Here is a 21,352-nt window from a genome sequence, read left to right on the forward strand (position 1 = left end):
TCTGCTGTACAACAAAGGGAATCAGCTGTATGTAAACATACATTCTCTCCCTCTTGACTCTCCCTCCCAACACCCCTATGCCACCCCTTTAGGTCATCACAGAGCTCCACGTTGAGCTCCCTGTGCTAACAGCGTGAACCACAGAGGTTTTAACTCACCTGTCCTTACAGACATACATTTACATCAGTCTGACTCAAAGTGTCTCACACTTGACTTAGTTCCACACAATTATGACACTTACACAGTAAGTATCATTTCATTCACTTACTTATATAGGTCTCTCTTCTTTTTCCATGGATGTAATACTTCCTCCCAGCCAGACTAAAGGTACCTTGAAGTCTACGTAAATGTAAGTGAAAGTCACTCGTGAACATGAACATGAAGTTGCTCAGTCGTGTCCGACTCTTTGCGACTCCAAGGGCAGTAGCCTGCCCCAGGCTCCTCCGTCCATGGGATTTTCTAGGCAAGAATACTGGAGTGGGTTGCCAGTCGTGTCCAACCCTTTGTGATCCCACGGACTATACAGTCCCTGGAATTCTCCAGGCCAAAATACTGGAGTGGGTAGCCATTCCCTTCTCCAGGGGATCTTCCCAACCCAGGGATCGAACCCAGGTCTCCCGCATTACAGGTGGATCTTGACCGTCTGAGCCACCAGGGAAGCCCACCTTGAGGTCTAGGATTGTGCTGTTTCTCCCTATTGTTTCAAGGTGTCAAACACAAAATAAGTACTTATTAAATGTAATTTCAAATTCACTCATCATTTCTCAGCTTTTGATAAGGAATCATAGAAAAGAATTATATTTCCTTAAACACTTTGGCAAATTGTTTTTCTCTAAACATTCAATGGGTTTTTAAAATAACAGCAAAAGATATGGCAATTCACAGTTGGAATGGCAATAAAAAGACAGAATTAGCGAAATGCATTGATAATCTCCAAGCTCTAGAGCCAAGAATTTTAAGTGTATCGTTTCCCCCCACGCCTCTGACAAGTTAAAAATTTCAACTGAATGGCATTTCTCATTGTTTTCCCCATTCACCACAGAGAAAGCTATTTGCAAGAAAATCTAGTCTTGAATGTTCTAAATATAGTCAGCCTCTGTGTATATTCTTGGGTTGGTGGAATCCTGCAGACACAAAGGGAGGAACTAAATTCTGCAGATTTTGGAATCTTCAGGTGTCCTGGGACCAAGCCCTCCCACCCTTCCAGGATACTGCTCCTGCTGCTGCTAAGTCGCTTCAGTCGTGTCCGACTCTGTGCGACCCCATAGACGGCAGCCCACCAGGCTTCCCGGTCCCTGGGATTCTCCAGGCAAGAACACTGGAGTGGGTTGCCATTTTCTTCTCCAATGCATGAAAGTGAAAAGTGAAAGTGAAGTCGCTCAGTCGTGTTTGACTCTTAGCGACCCCATGGACTGCAGCTTACCAGGCTCCTCTGTCCATGGGAGTTTCCAGGCAAGAGTACTGGAGTGGGGTGCCATTGCCTTCTCCGTTCCAGGACACAGATGACTACGATTTTAAAATCTAGTTACAAGAAGCTACAATTCCAGTTTCTCCTCTTTTGTACGTTTATCTTTCTTCCCCAGGAGCAGAACAGTGTTAGAAAAAGTGTCAAATTAGTTGTCAGAATATCTCTTTTTAAAATTAATTTATTTTTTATTGAAGTGAAGTGAAGTGAAAGTCGTTCAGTCGTATTTTTATTGAAGGATACTTGTTTTACAGAATTTTGCTGTTTTCTGTCAAAGTGAAGTTGCTCAGTCATGTCCGACTCTTTGCGATCCCATGGACTGTAGCCTACCAGGCTCCTCCATCCATGGGATTTTTCCAGGCAAGAGTACTGGAGTGGGTTGCCATTTCCTTCTCCAGAGGATCTTCCCAACCCAGGAATTGAACCTGGGTCTCCTGTATTGTAGGCAGACGCTTCACCGTCTGAGCCACCAGGGAAGTCCAACCTCAACATGAAATCAGCCGTAGGTTTACATATATCCCCTCCCTATTGAAACTCCCTCCCATCTCCCTCCCCACTCCACCCCTCTAACTTGATAGGAGCCCCTGTTTGAGTTTCCTGAGCCACAGAGCAAATTCCCCTTGGCTATCTGTTTTACATATGGTAATGTAAGTTTCCAGGTTACTCTTTCCAAACGTCTCACCGTCTCCTCCCCTCTCCCCATGTCCAGAAGTCTATTCTCTACATCTGTGTCTCCATTGTTGCCCTGTATAAAATACCTTTTTTAATCTTTTAAAATTATGCAATATGCACTCATTCAGAAAATGTACAGCTTAATGACTTATCACGAAGTGAACATCCATCTGGGTGAACCCCATCATCACCCAGATTTTGTGTAAGATGCTAGGAAAGTCATCCAGTCTAGTCCTTTCTGCCCCATCCATTAGCAAAAAGGATCTTCTCCACCGTAACATGGCTTTTAATTGCAACATTTCACTTCAGCAGTTGCCTGAGCTGTGATTTATCAAATTCTATTTTGTTGGATATTTAGGGGGTTGTGGGGATTTTTCTCTGTATTATTAACTCTTCAACAAATAGCTTATCCTCATTCTTACTGATATTCATATGGATTACTTAGCAAAAAATTTCTAGGAGTGGTATTGCCAGGTCAACAGGAATGGCTTGATTTTTAAAGCCTTTGCAAGACACATAATTAGCCTGAAGAAGAAAAATGATTGTGGCAAAGACTTGGGCAGCAAAAGACAAGTAAATAGGAAGATTTTGCTCTGGGGCATAGGCAACCAAGAGGAAATCGTGCAAGCACAGAATGGGCTACTTGGGAGGCTACAAGATTTCCTCAGAAAAATTGCAATTTGCCATTTTCAAAAAGCTTAGTTTAGTTCAAACGCACGAACTTCCTCCAATAGGATGTGAGACAGCTAATAAGAAGAGAACCAGTCAGGGAGTCGAAAGACATTCCTGGTAGAGCACCAAGGCAACAGACAAGTTACAAAATAGCTTTTCAAAAGCACTCAACAGCCCTGCTCAGGGTGAAAAATCTCTTTTAAAGTTCATCCAAGCTTTGGCCACTAGAGGGCACTAACAATACACATTTCCAGGCAGTATCAGCCCTGCTGGAATTGGAGTTGAATTGTCCAGTTAGCTCCCTTCCATCCTCTCTCTCTGATAGGCAATAGCCTGGAGCTTTCAGGATCCTCGCTGGGTGGGGTCCTCCATCCTCCAAACCTTGAGAACTTGAATATTCTGTGAAACAGCTGGTAACTTGAACCTTGCAAGAAAGCCTGTGGGCATCAGAGAGAAAAATACAGGCTATGATTAAAATATATTTGTTTAACTTCATAATTATTTTTTCTCACTTCCAATAAGTAAGATGTATCACCGAGTGACAGACCACTCATTAATTTCCTCTTGCTGCATCAATTTGGCCTCTGATGAAGCGTCCTGGGTTTTTATTTCCCTCATGTCGAAGGAATTTAATAACATTGACGGCTCAGCATGAAGGCAAAATGTCATAGCGCCTGTAAGTGGAATAGTCCATAATTTTTCATAATTTATATGAGCAGCTGCCAGTGTTTATGAGACAGTGATGATGCTCAGGGTCTTAGATTCTGAAAAGAAACCACAAGTCCCCAGGCTAATAGAAGCTGAGAGATGGGTGGTGCTTGGCAAAGGATTAGAGACAGTTGGGTCCTTTCTGAGTCCCCCAAAAGTAGCCTTACTAATTGCCACTCTTAAGACCCTACTCCTGGGTCTCTCGCCAAGTTGCATTCTCCTCCTAGGAAGACACCACATCCTCCGAGGTTTATCCTACATCAAACAGAGCAGAATCTCTCTGGACAGAGACCAGGTTTCAAACAGAATCTATCTCCTGAGTGAGGGGATGAAATCAGTCATCAGCTTTAAATTGCTTTTTGTCTCTTATATTTGTGTGTGTGTGTCTGTGTGTGTCTGTATTTCGGCCACACGGCTTACAGGATCTTAGTTCCCCAACCAGTGACCCAACCTGGGGCCCCAGCAATGGACGCACCAAAACCGAACCACTAGACTGCCAGGGAAGTCCCTAAATTGCTTCTTAGCTTGCTTTCTTTTTATTTTTTTTTTTACATGCTTTTTCAGTGTAATTATTTACCATAAAAAACTGAGATATAATTGACATATAAAACTGTCTTCATGTCAGGCATACAACACAATGATTTGATGAATGTATCTATTAAAAAATGATCATCAGAACTTTAATCAATATCCATCATCTCACACCATTACAAATTGTTTTTCTTGTGATGAGAAACTTCTGGGATCTGTTTTCTTAGCAACTCCCAAGTATACAGTATGGCATTCACTGAAGTCACCAGGATATACATGACATCCTCAGGACTGATTTTGCTTGCAACTTTTTGACACCTTCATGAATTCTGTCCAGTGCCCAGTTTGCTCCTCTGGTGACCATCAATCTGTTCTCTGAACCTATGAATTTGATTTGGGAGCTTTCTCTCTCTCTTTTTAGATTCCACATATACATGAGATCATCCATCCATTGTCTTTCTCTGTCCGACTTCTTTCACTTAGCAAAGTGCCCTCAAGTTCCAACTGTGTCATCGCAAATGGCAGAATTTCCTTCTAGCTTTTTTTTTTTTCTTTCTTGGAAAAGTGCCTGAGACTTCCCTGGTGGTCCAGTGGTTAAGACTTCAGCTTCCAATGCAGAGGACAGGGGTTTCTATTCCTGCTCCGAGCGAAGACCCCACATGCCTCAGGCCAAAAAACCAAAAGGTTAAAACAGAAGCAATATTGTAACAAATTCAATAAAGACTTTTAAAATGGCCCACATCAAAAAAAAAAAAAGAATGAAAAGGTGTCTGGACAGCCTGGATAGGAGAGGTGTTTGGAGAAAAAATGGATATATGTATATGGATAGCTGAGTGCCTTCACTGTCCACTTGAAACTATCACAGCATGGTTTGTTAATCACCTATACGCCAATAAAAAGTAAAAAGTCAAAACAAAAAAAAAGAAAAAAAAAGATGGGTGGAATTCTACTGTTTTCCCCAAAAATGAGCCTAAATGAAGGTGCAAAGAAAGGTGTTTGAGCCAAGATTTGGAAAATCGGGGTGTACAACCTTTTAAAAGCCTCTTTTCTTAGCAAACAAAATACCTGCCTAGAAAGAGGCTGTTTTTCCTGCCCCTTGGCTGCAAAGTCGTATGTCTTTCTTTTAATGGTCTCCTCATTTATCCTCAAGGAGCTTCTGCTCCCCTGAGGTTGAGTCTCTTTGGTTATCAGCAGACCACAGCGGCCTGATAACTTTGGGCGAGGAACACTTAGTTTGAATGGGAGGTACCCATCTTCCCAACTTTCCATCGTGGAAGAAGAAAATGCCTTGGCAAAGATAAATGACTCCAATTTTAATTCAGACCCGACATCCATCTTGGCAAAAACTAAAACCCATTTGGGGAGATTAAAAACGTGGCACAGAGGTTAGACAGTCATTCCCACAAAGGGAATTCTGGGCAAAGATAAGCCTGGTTCTTCGGAGTGTGCGATGTTTTGACGGCGAATACTTTGCTTTTGCTTCACGTCCCTTTCTTTCTTACAAGACATCTCTCCTCTGGGTCTTCCTTTTCTTGTTTGAATGTTTATCCATGGAAAAGGCCTGGTTGTTTAAATCAGTAACAAATCTCTCCTGTTGCTCTTGGCTGGAAACTTCTGAGAGAGAGCTTGCTAGAGGTTTTCTTCAGGAAGCAAGCAGGGGGGCGACCCTGGTGTTGTTGTGTGAGTCGCTCAGTCAGTTTGCAGCCTCACGGACTGGAGCACACCAGTCTCCTCTGTCCATGCGATTTCCCGGGCATACAGTATTCCCAAGAATACTGAAGTGGGTTTTCATTCCCTTTTACAGGCGATCTCTCCCACCCCGGGATTGAACTCGCTTCTCCTGCACTGCTGGTAGATTCTTTATCATCTGAGCCACCAGGGAAGCCCTGCTCAGGGGGAAGGAATCGGCCTGCCAATACAGGAGACCCGGGTTCGATCCCTAGTCCAGGAAGATCCCACATGCCTCGGAGTAACTCAGCCCGTGGGCCACAACTACCGAGCCTGTGCTTTAGAGCCCTGAAACCGCAACTATTGACACCACGTGTCTAGAGGCTGTGCTCTGCAGCCAGAGAAGCCACCGCAATGAGAAGCCTGTGCACCTCAACTAGAGAGTAGCCCCCACTCGCCACAACTAGAGAAAGTCCACACACAGCAAGGAAGACCCGGCAGAGCCAAACATAACATGAATAAATACAATTATTTATTTTTTTAAGAAAAAGAAAGCAAGCGGGGAAATTTTGAAGTGGCCAGGCAGTGCCTGGAGACCCCATTAGAGCACAAAGAGAAAGAAACACATTTAATCAAAGAGCCTTGGCCCACGCCCCCTCCCCTTCTCCCCCCACCCAGTGTTTTGAATCGGCTGAGTGTTATGTCAGTGTTAGTTCCTAGGCTTGTGGTTTGTCGGAGGAGTTCAAAGCCACCGTCTGATATTTGTATGTAGTGTCACTCATTGGAATGTCTTGATCATGTCTCTCAGAAACACACTCTGCTATGAGGCAATGGGTCAAGGAGGGAGTCCAGAAAAATCAAAGGCTGCCCAGATTTTTTGGGAGAACTTTGCCCAGAAGACTGGGCTTCACGGCCACTGAACAGAGGAAGCCATCTTTGCGGTCCTGGCTCCTCTCCCACTCTTTTCTTGGATGTGTGTGTGTGGTTAGAGTTTCCAAGAAAACTGGCCTTAGAGACTCAGAACCCGATAGTCAACGCTTTCGACAGAGAAGTTCCCAAGTCACGGGCTACAGAGAATCTGAATTCAAATTTACAATTTTGTGTGTGTTCAGCAGCTGACACCTAGAACTGAATGCCCACGAGGGTCCACAGGGACCCTGGTAAAAATGACCTAAGGAAAGGCTCTTAAAATTACTTATGGAGTCAGGTAGACGTTTCATTAAAGGTAAACAGACAGACCTGAGATGCTGGCATAGAATCAGGAGAGCCAAAGTGACTTGTCCAAGGGTGCTTCATAATTGCTCGTGGTGATGGTGGTGATGTGACGATGATGCTGATGACGGAAATGGTGGAAGTGGTACCATGGTGATGTTGGTGGCAACGGTGGTGGTGTTTGGGGTGGTGGTGACAGTCGGGGTGTTCATAGTGAGTGTGACAAAGGCTGGGGGGCAGAAGTTATGGTGGAGGAGCTGGTGGTGATGATGGTGGTAGTAACAGTGGTGGGGATGGAGGCGATGATGGAAGATGGAGATGGGATTCCAAAGCTGTATTTTCCTGGCACTCAACTCTTAGTACTGGAGCCTATATTTTAGCCAAGGATATTAGACACAAAAGATGACTCATAGGAAAACACAAAATATTGTGTTGTCAGGCTTTAATTGTTAGTGTATCATGTTTACTGTATTCAAACAGTAAACTCTTATTGAACCAAAATAGAAAGTACCTTGAAGTATAAAGGGGAATTAGCAAGTATACCTGGGAGGTGAGATTTGGGGACAGGTTTATAATACTGTGTTTTACATGAAGGTTTTACACGTTGATTTTATCTTTGCAGATAGAGGGGAATTTAGGATGCCAATAAATGTTTTTATTTTAAAGCTTTCATAGCCTATGATGTATATGATGTAATCACTCTGATGTTGTAAATGCGAAAACTGTGTGTTGAAGTCACTTGCCCCGACAACCTACAGCAAAGACGTGGCAGAGTCAGGATGGGAACCCAGGTCTCTGACTCTCGGGTTGTGCTGAGATCTGATGTATGATACAGTCTCCGGAGGATGGCCCTTAGCTTTGTCCCGGAAATACTGTTCACAGGCACAATACATCAAGAAGCCTTAAAAGCGGTCCTCTAGTGGGTTGTATAATTCAGTCTTCTTGTCCCAAAGCAGATGTTGCTTTACCAAGACTCTAGTGAACCTGGGGGTCAAGTCTTCTAGAATCATAGGCACTTAAGAGTTGTACACGTTCATGGCAGTCTTCTATTCCAAACTCTCCCTGCTGCAAGAATCCCAGACAGATGGTCCCCACTTAGGTCTTGAGTTTTGCCTTCATTGGGAGCTTTTCCTCTCACAGGAAACCCCTCCTTTATGTCTATATTTTAAAGTACTCTAGGGACTTCCCTGGTTATCCAGTGGTTAAGACTTCACACTTCCAATGCAGGGAATCCGGGTTCAATTTCTGGCTGGGGAGCTAAGATCCTGCATGCTCCATGGCACAGCCAAAAGAAATAGTCTAGCTTTTAAAATCTCTTTTTTTGTGTGTGTGTGTTTATCTTCCTTTTTAAATTTTTTTAAAAAATTTACTTATTTTAATTGGAGGCTAATTACTGTACAGTATTGTGGTGGTTTTTGCCATACATTGACATGAGTCAGCCACGGGTGTACACATGTTCCCCATCCAGAATCCCCTTCTCACCTCCCTCCCTATCCCATCCCCCAGGGTCATCCCAGTGCACCAGCCCTGAGCATCCTGTCTGATGCACTGAACCTGGACTGGCGATCTATTTCACATATAATATACATGTTTCAATGCTATTCTCTCAAATCATCCCACCCTCGCCTTCTCGCACTGAGTCCAAAAGACTGTTCTAGACATCTGTGTCTCTTTTGCTGTCTCGCATATAGGGTTATCATTACCATCTTTCTAAATTCCATATATATGCGTTAGTATACTGTATTGGTGTTTTTCTTTCTGGCTTACTTCACTCTGTATAATAAACTCCAGTTTCACCCACCTCATTCTCTATCACAAGTTGAATCTCAATTGATTCCCCTGTCACCTTCATCAACTGTACCGGATGAGGGTCTTTTTTTCTTCAATAACACAACTCTACATGTCTGTGGGCTGTCACCTTCTGTCCCCAGGATTAACAGCCACAAACAACACCATCTGTTTGCTCCAGGATCCAGGACCCCTCCATCTTGGTATCCCCCATCCCTCACAAACAGTAGCACCCCAGCCCTGAATCCTGCTGGTGCTCCCATCGAACAGAACCTTGGCTGAGATGCTATTCTGTGAATGAAACCTAACACAACCCTGAGTTATGTGTTAAAACCACTTAGTTCAGTTGTTCAGTTCAGTTGCTCAGTCGTGTCTGACTCTTTGTGACCCTATGGACTGCAGCCCGCCAGGATTCCCTGTCCATCACCAACTCCAGGAGTTTACTTAGACTCATGCCCATTGAGTCAGTGATGCCATCCAACCATCTATGGGGTTCAATTAAAGCTACTTAATTGAGATACAATTTATATACCATACAGCTCACCCCCATTTAAAGCATGCGATTTAGTGGTTTTCAGTCTACTCAAGGTATATGCAACTATAATAATAATGTGTGCATGCTCAGTTGCGTCCAACTCTGTGCAACCCCATGGACTGGCGTCCGCCAGGCTTCTCGGTGCAAGGGGTTTCCCAGGCAAGAATACTGGGGTGGGTTGCCATTTCCTTCTCCAGGGGATCTTCCTGACTATCATCCCAGTCAATTTTTGAATATTTTCATTGACTCAGAAGGAAATACTGGAGCCTTTGGCTATCATTCCTTATCCCTGTCTTGAACATTTTATATGAAGGAATCATAATAATATGTGGTCTTTTACATCCAGTTTCTTTCCCTGAGCCTATGGGGTTCGAGGTTCACCCATGTTGTAGCATGTGTCAGTACTTCATCCCTTTTTACAACTAAATAACACTTCAGTGCATGGATAGATGGCATTTATCCATTGGTTGACGAATAGACCTTTGGGCTGTATCCCCCTGAATTAATTGGGCATCATGTATTATCAGTGGGTTTTACTAACCTGAATCCCCAGGTCACAGTCACATCAACTGTGATCAAGCCACTCGTCCATCCTATGTTTTGGCATTGGGTTTAAAAAAAAAGTGAATTGAAAGACATCCTTTGATGTTTGTCTAAAAATATTTAGAATTTATATTCCTTTCTGTAAATAATTTTATTTACTTATTTATTTTTGGTTGTGCTGGGTCTTTGTTGCTGGGCGGGCTCTTTCTCTAGTTGCAGCAAGCTGGGGCTGCTCTCCAGACATGGTGCGCAGGCTTCTTACTGTGGTGGTTTCTCTTGTTGCAGAGCGTGGGCTCCAGGGCACACGGGCTTCAGTAATTGTGGCAGCCTGGCTCAGTAGTCGTGGCTCCCAGGCTCTAGAGCACAGGCTCAGTAGCTGTGCCGCACGAGCTTAGTTGCTCCACAGCCTGGGGGATCTTCCCAGATCAGAGATCGAACCGGTGTCTCCTGCATGGGCAGGCGGAGAATTTTAGATACTTTTAAAAATCATCCAAATTTGAGGTGTCCTTTCCAGTTTGATGCCACCTCTGAACAAAGATGTCTTTAGGGTCAATAAAGTAAAGTAAAGTCAATCGAAAGTCACTCCAGTCGTGCCCGACTCTTTGCGACCCCGTGGACTATCCATGGAATTCTCCAGGTCAGAATACTGGAGTGGATTGCCATTCCCTTCCCCAGGGGATCTTCCCAACCCAGGGATCGAACCCAGGTCTCCAACGTTGCTGGCAGATTCTTTATCAGCTGAGCTACCAGGGAAGACCTTAGAGTCATTATCAGTAATAAAATAGACAGAGACGATTCAAGGACAAAGCTTGACACTGAAATGATGTTTTTCCAAAGTAAATCCCCTGGGTATCTAATTCTACGAGATGTCAATAGACATCATGAAAAAGGAGGTCATCCACCAGAAGGGTATGGACCACTCCAGACTCTTAGTTCATTTCTACCTGGGCGACTAAAACATTCTGTGTTTCTGAGGCAAGGCACTGGGGTCCCATGGATCCAAGGAGACAGGGACACAGGAATCCAGCCGTCTGGTTGCAGGAGGCGAGGTTGAAGGCTGCTTCCCCGTTTCCCAGGGGCATAGTTACAGTAACAGCTGCCAGCAGAGAGAAAGCCTGGGGTAGATAGTAGCTTTCTGGAAAGAGGTTCCTTATCGTTTCTGTCTCTGGGTCTTGAGACACATCTTCCATCATCCCACAGAAGCCAATGCCAGGATCCAAGGGGACTTTGGCCCGGTGAAAACTAGAATCATTTTCCACCCAAGTTCGACGTCCTAAGAGTTCTGGGCTAGAGGATGAAGGATGGGTGTGCGTGCCTGTGACGGCGGCTTCTTCTGGCCCCAAACTAACATGCTCACTCACCCCACTTCTCTTTGCTTTGACAGAAGGAAAATTTGACCCAATAGCAGAAAAACCAACTTGGGGATGGTATTTTCCAGGAGGTCTTTGTTTCGTTTGAGGTGTAAATCAGAAGGGATCATACAGGCTCTAAGACCCCCTGGCTAGCTTTAAAAAAAAATTTTTTTTTTAAGTAAAAGATCAAAGTTTCAGGACTTTAAGGGAAAGGGATTGGAGGGCAGAATCGTGGCCAAGCATGGAGAGACAGGTCCAGGTGGCTTAGAAGGCCGCGAGCTTAATACCTTCTTTTCTTTGGATAGTTTTTTTTCCCCACACAGACCTCAACTGTCTCCTCATCATTATCTAATAATGGCAACATTTGGAAAGTCCACTGAAGCAGTTTATAAATCGCTTGCCCATACATTCTCTCTCCTTGTTTTTTGCCCGGTCTCTCCATCTCTCTTTCTATCTTTCTGTCTCTTTCTCTGCATTCAGAGGACATATGGGACCTTTTACAGATGAGCAAACTGAGCCTTGTGAAAGAAGACCGCCGCCCATGCCCCCCAAACCCCCAGCTAGCCAAGCGGCAGAATTGGACTGTGCCTGTGGGATTGGATGCGAGCATTTTCTCTCTGCTCTACCAAGTTTGCTCTTCGGGACAGAATTCTGGAACCTCTAGGCAGTGGGTTGGGATGGGAGAGATCACCTAGTTATTGAGACAAAGACTCTAAAGGAAGCCTAAGAGTCTCTTTGCCATAGTTAATTCTTCATCAAGTGTATCACCATCCTTCCATCTCAAGCCAGCTAGAGACAATGAGACGATTTTCTTTTCTTTGTTTGTCTGACCTGCTTATCTTGCTTGCTTTCAAGTCCGCATCTAAATGTGCGCATGAAAGGTGATTAGGAGACTTGGGGGCATCCTCTTTCATTAGTTAATGCTTGAGAGGGTCTCGGGTCCAGCTCACAGTACACAGTCCCTTGGACCATACATCACCAACTGACAACAGGCTGCCCCCAGCCTTCTTGCTTCCCTCGCCAGCTTCTGCCCATGAATGGGCTGCAGATCGGAGGGGTTGGAGATGCGTTTAATTTAAAGATGAGCCCCTCTTTGTGCTGCCAAAGGAAATGGTGTGTCAGCTACGTCAAAAATAGATACTGTTGTGCAGATATATGGATGGGGAGGTGGATGCCGCCCCTGTCATCCATTACCTGGATTGCCTTTAAATGTCAAAACAAATCCTTCTCCGGTCCTTCTCCAAAACTTAAATCATCAAGAGAGACAGGGTCAGCCTCTGCAGTTTGGAATGCTGGAAGCGGGGAGGGGTTGGGGGGATGGGTAGATGATGAAGTTGAGGGGGTTGGGGAGGTGAGTGAAGGCTGCCCATGCATCTGAGGCTTGGTGGGTACCACACAGAGCAAAGATTGCCCCTGCTTGCCTTGGAAAGACTGTCAGTGCGGAGCCTGCCCCTGCTGCCCTGAGATTTATTTCGTAATTCCAGATGACTGCCTCTTGACGTGTAAATATCATCATGGATGCGTGTAAAACCAGCCGCGGATGCTGCGTATCCCTGCGAAGAGCTGATGTGAACGTGACTGGTGGGAAGCACACGCAGAGCACCAGTTGTGCTCGTTAACGCTAATCCCTGCTTTTTCTGTGGGGGACATCTGATACTCATCTCCTTTAATACTAGAGCAACCCTGCGAATTGGATTATCCCCCAATTTACAGGTGAGGAGACCGAGGCTTGGAGGGCCTGAGGCACCTGCTCAAGGCTGCACAATACTGCTGAAGGGTGGGACTCAAGAGCCCACGGTCTTAGGTGCCACATGGGGTTGGGTATATGATCAAAAAGCTTAAACCGTAGCACATTAAGGCAAAATGAAATGGCTTAGCTTATATTGGCATGGGTACTTTAAAGTCAAGGAATAAGCAAATTCTAATAAGTAAGGTGATATATACTGTTTGAAAAAAATCAGTGTATGCATTAGCAGTTGGGATGCTATGTATCAATATGAAGTGAGAACCAGACTCCCTGGTATTAAATCCTGTTTCCTAACCACGGGCCCTTGGGCACATGAAGGATCTGTTTGCTCCTCAGTTTCCTCATCTGTAAAATAAGGAGAATAATGTTATCCTCCTCATAGCCTGGTCAAGAGAATAAGAGGAATTAATACTCATCAAGCATGTTAATAGCTTCTAAGCATGGGATAAACATTTAATAAATGTTAGCTACTATTAAGCACACATGTATCTAGTATATTCTGCCTTTAGTCCTCTTAACTAAACAACTTTATGGCTTCCACATCAAAGAATTCTAAAGGGCTTAGGCTTTCCTGAGAATGTGGAGACACCGAATAGATGGTAGAGAATATGTTTTTATAGCATTTACATACTTAAAGAAATCGCTATATTTTGAGTTGTGTATGCATAAAAGAAAATACTGGTGCTTTTCAAAGTACAATTCAATATATTTTCATATGGGGGAAGGGGTAGTTAGGGTGTGTGGGATCGACATGTACACACTGCTGTATTTAGGATGAATGACCAGAAAGGACCTACTGACATGGAATTCTGCTGAGTGTTATGTGGCAGCCTGAATGGGAGTGGAGTTTAAGCGAGAATGGATACATGTATATGTATATGTATGGCTGAGTCCCTTTGTTGTCCACCTAAAATTATCACATTGTTAATTGGCTATACTCCAATATACAATAAAATGTTTATTAAAAAAAAAAACATATGGTAGAGCCCCAAATGGAAAACGATCGAAGTAACCATCAACTGGTGAGTGGATATATAAGTGCAGTGTGTTCGTAGAGTGGAATATTATTCAGCAATGAAAAAGAACAAAACATGGACGCTGATATATGCTACCACGCAGATGAGTCGCTAAAAGCTTATGCTACCTGAAGGAAGTCAGTAGCAGACAATGACAGAGTTTATCCATGTATGTGCAATGCCTGGAAAAGACAAGCCCATAGAGATGGAAAAAAGATTTTGCCTGGCTCTGGTGTCAGAATGGGGAGTGGCTGCAAATAGACTCGAGGGCCCCTTTTGGGAGTAATGGAAATGTTCGAAAATTGGATTATAGAGAAGGTTGCATAAATCCATAAACTTACTGAAATGGTATTGAATTACACTTAAACTATATCAATTTCATGGACTATAAAATTCACTGAAACTTAGAAAAGACCGACTACTGTCCTTTCCACCTTTGTGATCAGTATTCTATGTTCCTAGCAGCAGTACATGTTGAAATATATTTATTCTATTACATACTTGTAATTATCATTTATTTTTGATAAAATATGATAACACTAATGCATCATTGCTGTAAAAAAATAAAAATTCTAGACTGTAGAAATGTGGAGTAAAAAAGTAAAATTCATCTATTTTCTATACCTTTTCTCCTCAATTATTTTACTTGTAGCTTAGTATATATACTTAACTTTTTCTAGAAATATATATGATATACATTATATATACACACACTATGCATGATAAATGTGTGTATACACACATGCATGTACATCTGTGTACATGTATGTACACGAATGTGTATGTATAATGTATATACACATACATTATATACATATAATGTACATCACATACATGCATTATATGTGTGTGTGTGTGCACACATCAAATCTATATCTATCTATATGTTTCCATGCACATGCATATAAAATCTTTGTACATACATACATATACATGAAAAAGATTGTGTTTCTGCCATTTTCACAGAAGCATGCTCAGAATATAAAACTGTACTATAAGAGGTCTAATTTTTACCCTCTAAGCAATCTTAGCAAAGATGCTCCTACCCTGTGAACCCACCACAGTCTATGTCTTGGACATCAGCCCTGTCTGGGGTCCAGGCTAGCTCCCTAAACCCCTGCCCTGCTCACTTTTCTGTCCTAAAGTTCAGAATGACCAGGCTCTGCATCTTATTCCTTTCAGGACAAGCTTGGGGTTAACCCTGAAGACACCAAGCTGAGTCCCTGGGCACCAGGACTGAATACACCAGCCTGTCACAGATGGGGAACCAGGGAGGGTATCACACACAGCCTCTAGATCAGTACTCCTCAGCCTCAGCACTATTGACATTTGGGGCCAGATGATTTTTTGTTTTGGGATGGAGAGGGCTGTGCTGTGTATTATAGGATGTTTAGCAGCATCCTTGTCCGCTACCCACTAGATGCCAGCAGCCTCCCCACACTCTCTCCATCCCTGCCTACCCTCCCCCTACCTCCCCTCCCACCAGTGGTGACAACTGAAGATGTCTCTAGACATTGCTTGATATTCCCCGGGGAGGACAAAATCACCCCCGGTTGAGATCCGCTCTTCTGAAGAAATCATCCCTTGTTTGTTTTTTCCCATCCCTCATCTGGGTGCTTTCAGGGAACTTCATATCACATGGCCGGTGGAATCTGGTTAGCCGAGGGAAAAGTCCTCCTAAGGAAATACTTGTATATTCACTCAAGGCTAAGTCACTTCCTGTTGACAGATCCATTAGTGACCAGAACATATTAATTCTTATAAAGAAAACTAGTCTTTACTGTGTGATTACAAAAACATTATGTTTTTTTTTTTAAAGAAACAAAACATTACAACAGTGTGTGATTTATACAGTGAAAGTTCCTGAAAAAATCCCATCCTCTTAGAAAAACCATCATGAACATCTGATCCAAAGATTTCTGTACACATGCACACATGAACACACATGTACAACCAAATGCATCTATATTTAAATGAGAGCTTACTATGTACATTCTTCAGCAACTCCCCCCTCCCCACACAACCAAGGCATCTTGGGTATTAGTCAGCTCTTGCCACAATAATGCTGGATAACAAAACTTTCCCCAAACTGAGAGTCTTAAAGCAGTGCATTCTCGAGCTCATAGGTCTGTGGGTCAGCTGCCCCTCAGCTGGACTTCAGGCTTCAGTTTGATTCCAAGTCCAGTTTCCTTGGACCATCCAGGACATGTGATCTTCCCTGTGTGTCTCGTTCTGAAGGGGCCCTGGCTACAGTGGGCTGGTCTTTCATGCAAGGCAGCAAGGCCAAGTTCATAGGCACATTTCCAGCCTGTGTGTGCCTCACATCTACTAGCATCTCATTGGTCAAAACAAGTCAGGTGGCCAAACCTACGTGATGTAGTATGAGACCACAGTAAAGGCGCCCGTGTGTAGTGTCGCCCCAGTGAAAGTGAAAGTCACTCAGTCGTGTCTGACTGCACCCCATGGACTATACAGTCCATGGGCTTCTCTAGGCCAGAATATTGGAGTGGGTAGCCTTTCCGTTCTCCAGGGGATCTTCCCAACTCAGGGATCAAACTGGGGTCTCCTCCATTGCAGGCGGATTCTTTACCAACTGAGCTATCAGGGAAGCCCCGGGGGACCATCAAATAATTAGGACCAATCATTTAATCTTCTGGGAGAATTCATTCTCAGACCCCCTGTACCTTTAAAACAAGCCCCTCTGTTAAGCCCTCCACTGGTGGCTCAGTGGTAAAGAATCTGCCTGCAATGCAGGGGACCCAGGTTTGATCCCTGGGTCAGGAAGATCCCCTGGAGAAGGAAATCACAACCCACTCCAGTATTCTTGCCTGGAGAATTCCACAGACAAAAGAACCTGGAAGGCTGCAGTCCATGGGGTTGCAACAAGTCAGACGTGACTGAACAACTAACATACTCCCTCTGTTTAGAGGAACTCCTCCTGTGCTGGGCCTGTAAATGTATGTAAATGTACCTTTCCCTGACTATAGTTCCTCATCCTAAGATTTCTTCATAACATTTCAACTGAATTATGTTTACTGTAGGAAACAGGGGAATAAAATAAAACGATGAAAATTTTAACAACCTAGTTCCACTGTGCAAAGATAACCTGTGTAAGCTTATTAGTATACAGCCACATAAATGCATAGTTTTTCTAATAAAATTGGGGTCTTACTGTATATACTGTTTTATAAGCTACCAACACCCCATCTACGAACAGACCACACATATTGACTCTTGGCGATCATTTTCTAAGACATTCAGTATGGTGACAATCTAGACAACCAGTTTTCTGTTGCTGGAAACTTAGGTTCTTTCCAATGTCTTTCCACCGTAAATAACACTGCCTTGAACATCTTAAATTTAAATATTGAAAGAGTTCTGAGTATTTCTTTAGGATGAATTCCTAGCAGTGGAATGACTAAGGTTCAAAGCTTTTTGAAACAGGTTTCAAATTTTCTCTCCAGAAAGGCTGACGCATCTGTACTCCTTAGTACAAATTACTCCATAAGTTTTACAAAACTAAAGAATTTCAAAATTAGCTGATATTTTCAGTTAGAAGGGAAACTCATCAATACCTTGCATCAATAGTTCATTCACTTAATGAATGAGTCCAACTATGTGTCAGGCAGTGGGGACCCAGAGCAGGTAGAAATCTTCACCCTGGAGAGTTAACTAAAGAGAAAGCCTGCATAGTGAGAGTGGATACATTTTTTTGAATTTTGTACTTAGTTTTGGGATATAGTTGATTACCAATGTTGTGATAATTTCAGGTGAACAGTGAAGGGACTCAGTCATACATATACATGTATCCATTCTCTCCCAAACCTCCCGCCTCCATCCCGGCTGCCACATAACATTGAACAGAGTTCCCTGTGCTATACAGGAGGTCCTTTTCTGTTATCTATTTTAAATATAGCAGTGTGTACACGTCCATCCTAAACTCCCTAACTATCCCTTCCCCCCATTCGCCACAGCAACAGTAAGTTCATTCTGTGAGTCCCTTTCTGTTTTGTTAAGTTCATTTGTATCATTTCTTTGTAGATTTCACATATAAGGGATGCCGTATAATATTTTTCTTTCTCTCTGACCTACTTTTCTCAGTATGGTAATCTCTAGGTCCATCCATGTTGCTGCAAATAGCATAGTTTTATTCTTTTTAATGGTTGAGTAATATCTCATGGTATATATGTACCACATCTTCTTTATCCATTCTTCTGTCGAAGGCCATTTGGGCTGCTTCCTTGTCTTGGCTATTGTAAACAGTGCTGCAACGAACACTGGCTGTGTGCATCCCTTTGGATCATGTTTTTCTCTGGATACATGCCCAGGAGTGGGACTGCAGTGTCATATGGTAGCTTTATTTTAATTTGTTTAAGGAACCGCCAGACTGTTCTCCTTGTTGGGTTTCCCAGGTGGCACTACAGAGGTAAAGAATCTGCCTGCCTGTGCAGGGGACTTGCCAGAGACACTGGTTCCATCCCTAGATGGGAAAGAGGCCCTGGGGGAGGAAATGGCAACCCACTCCAGTATTCTTGCCTAGAAAATCTCATGAACAGAGGAGCCTGGCGGGCTACAGTCCAAGGGGCTGCCAAGAGTCAGACATGACTGAGCGACTAAACACACACATACTGTTCTCCACTGTGGCTGTACTGATTTGCATTCCCACCAACAGCGTAGGAGGGTTCTCTTCTCTCCACACCCAAAAGAGGGGCTACTTTTTAAGTTTGCCTGGGTTAGCCTGGCTCCTTTAAATCATGGACCAGAAGTGGATCCTCAAGCCCATCCGCTTTCCCTGTTATTTGCAAAGCATCATTGTTCTCAAGAGATCAAACCAGTCAATCCTAAAAGAAATCAACCCTGAATTTTCACTGGAAGGACTGATGCTGAAGCTGAAGCTCCAATACTTTGGCCACCTGATGCCAAGAGCTGACTCACTGGAAAAGACCCTGATGCTGGGAAAGATTGAAGGCAGAAGAAGAAGGGGGCAACAGAGGATGAGATGGTTGGATGATATCACCGACTTGATGGACATGAGTCTGAGCAAGCTCTGGGAGATAGTGGAGGACAGGGAAACATGGCGTGCTGCAGTCCACGGGGTTGCAAAGAGCGGGACATGACTGAGTGACTGAACAACAATTGTTCTCCCTCCGGAAACCCCAAATAAGTAAGTTGAGGAGGTAGATAAACTTTCTCCAAGTGGAAAGAGTTCATCCCAACTCTTCACCCCAAAAGTGGAATGGAAAACCCTCAATGAAGTAGGTCAAATAAATTTGGAGCTGTCCGCCCAACCCACCCAGGAGATGTCTGCTGACATAGTGACTTTAAAAGCATGGAGCACCGGGAAGAGTCTGGGACAATGTCGCCTGGACTCTGGGATGTACTTATGGCTTGTGCCCACAGCTGCCTTTCACATCCTCTCTTTGGGTAAATACACCCAGAAGCTATCAGAGTAGAGGCAGGGAGGGGTGCTAGCTGGCTGGTTTACAGTTGTGCCGAAGCTGAGAGGTGTATTTGCAAGCCTGCTTGGCAGATGCCTAGGTGTGAGCTTCTGAGATGCTGGATTCTGGACCCCAAACCCGGGGTGTCACAGAGCCTGCTTTTGTCTCTCTCAGGATGTTTCCTTCCCTCTTGCTTCCAGCCCCCATCCTCCGGGTCACCAAGTCACTCTTCCCACCCAATCCCCCGCCTCCCCATTTTGTCTTTCTTGAGTAACAACCAAAGAAAGAAGCAAACCTCTTCATCAGCCCCCCTGGACCAAATGCAGAAGCCCTTCAGCTCACACCTCAACTATGTTGACCTTTTGACTTTTGGTTTGGGGGAAACTGAGGGCAAAGCAACCGAATGTGACCTCGTAGGCAGTGTGGGGAAGCGTGGGGAGGGATTCTCAGGAGATGGACGGGAGATGGGGCAGGGAGAGGATGATAGACGGGGGGTGATCTCAGGGAATAGCATCTTCTCTGGAGGACTTTGCTGTTTCCCATCCCAAACTTGGTTCAGTTTCCCTTCTCTGTGCTTACCTGTGTCCCAGCATTCTCCAGAGTGCAGAATGACACCGTGTGAGATACTTAAGGGTGGGGACCATGGTCCTGGCATGTAATAGGTACTCATTATGTGTTTAGTCACTCAGTTGTGTCTGACTCTTTGCGACCCTTTGGACTATAGCCCACCAGGCTCCTCTGTCCATGGGAGTTTTCAGGCAAAGGATACTGGAGTGGGTAGCCATTTCCTCCTCCAGGGGATCTTTCCAATCCAGGGATCAACCCACATCTTCTTGGTCTCCTTAAGTGTTTTTTTTTTTCCTTTAAAGAAGTGAATGCTTGAATGAATGAATGAATACAACATCCTCCCTTAGTGCTGGAGTTATTTTATCTCTTATGGAACTTGGCTGTTTTGCCCATTCATTCATAGAACAGGGGATCCTCGTTCAGATTCTGAGGAATCATGGAAGGCTTCCTGGAAGAGAGGATTGAGGCTTCTGGTAGACTTGTTTTGGGGAAAGACTTGGAATCGCTTATCTGGCTGAATTGTCAACACCCAAAAATCTTTGGCTTCCAAAGAGATCGTGTGGTCTTCTTCATAGGAATGCTTCTCAACTGTAATTGTTGCCACTTGACAAAATCAAGGGTTGGCAAGGATGTGGAGCAGTGGGACCACCCAGCCACTGTTTACAGCAGGATAAAATGGTACAACTGGGTTGGAGACCTAATAAGCAAGTGCCAAGTAGCTCTAAGGGACATAAACATTTTAAGCCAGCAGCCCAACACTTGTTCTGGTCTCTAGAAGAAACTCTTACACATATGCTAGCAAGCCAAGCACAGGAATATTCCTTGCAACATTGTTCATGCTATTAAAATCCTGGGAACCACCTACCTGGTCATCAATAGGAAAACAAAGGACTAAATGGAGGTTCATTCATTTGGTGGAATGTTCTACAGAAGTTAAAAATAGTCAACTAGAAATGCATACCTCAATATCCAGTGATCTCAAAAACAGCATTGGGCAAAATTTGCACTAAGATACGGACAGTATAATACTACTTATACGGTTTTAGATGTGTGCAGCGATATCATGTGCTAAAAATACCATGTATCCTTTAAGGACACATATGTACATAAATGGTGAAAGTGTAAAGACATGCATACAAATGAGAAACTGCAGGGGACTTCCCTGGAGGTCCAGTGGCTAAGACTTCATGCTACCAATGCAGGGGGCCCAGGCTCGATCCCTGGTCAGGGAACTAGATTCCACGTGCCGCAATTTAAAAAAAGATCCCATGTGCTGCAACTAACACCTTGCTTAGCCAAGTAAGTAAAATAAACTTAAAAAAAAAAAAGAAACTTCAAGATTGGGAAGGTGGTTACTCTTGGAGATGGAGGCAAAATAATGCAATTAGGGAGGGTTACTTAGGAGAAACAGTATCTGAAAGATTTTATTTCTTAAGCT

The sequence above is a fragment of the Bison bison genome, unplaced genomic scaffold (genome assembly GCF_000754665.1).
Source record: "Bison bison bison isolate TAMUID 2011002044 unplaced genomic scaffold, Bison_UMD1.0 scf7180017864495, whole genome shotgun sequence".
In the NCBI taxonomy this organism is placed as follows: Eukaryota; Metazoa; Chordata; class Mammalia; order Artiodactyla; family Bovidae; genus Bison; species Bison bison.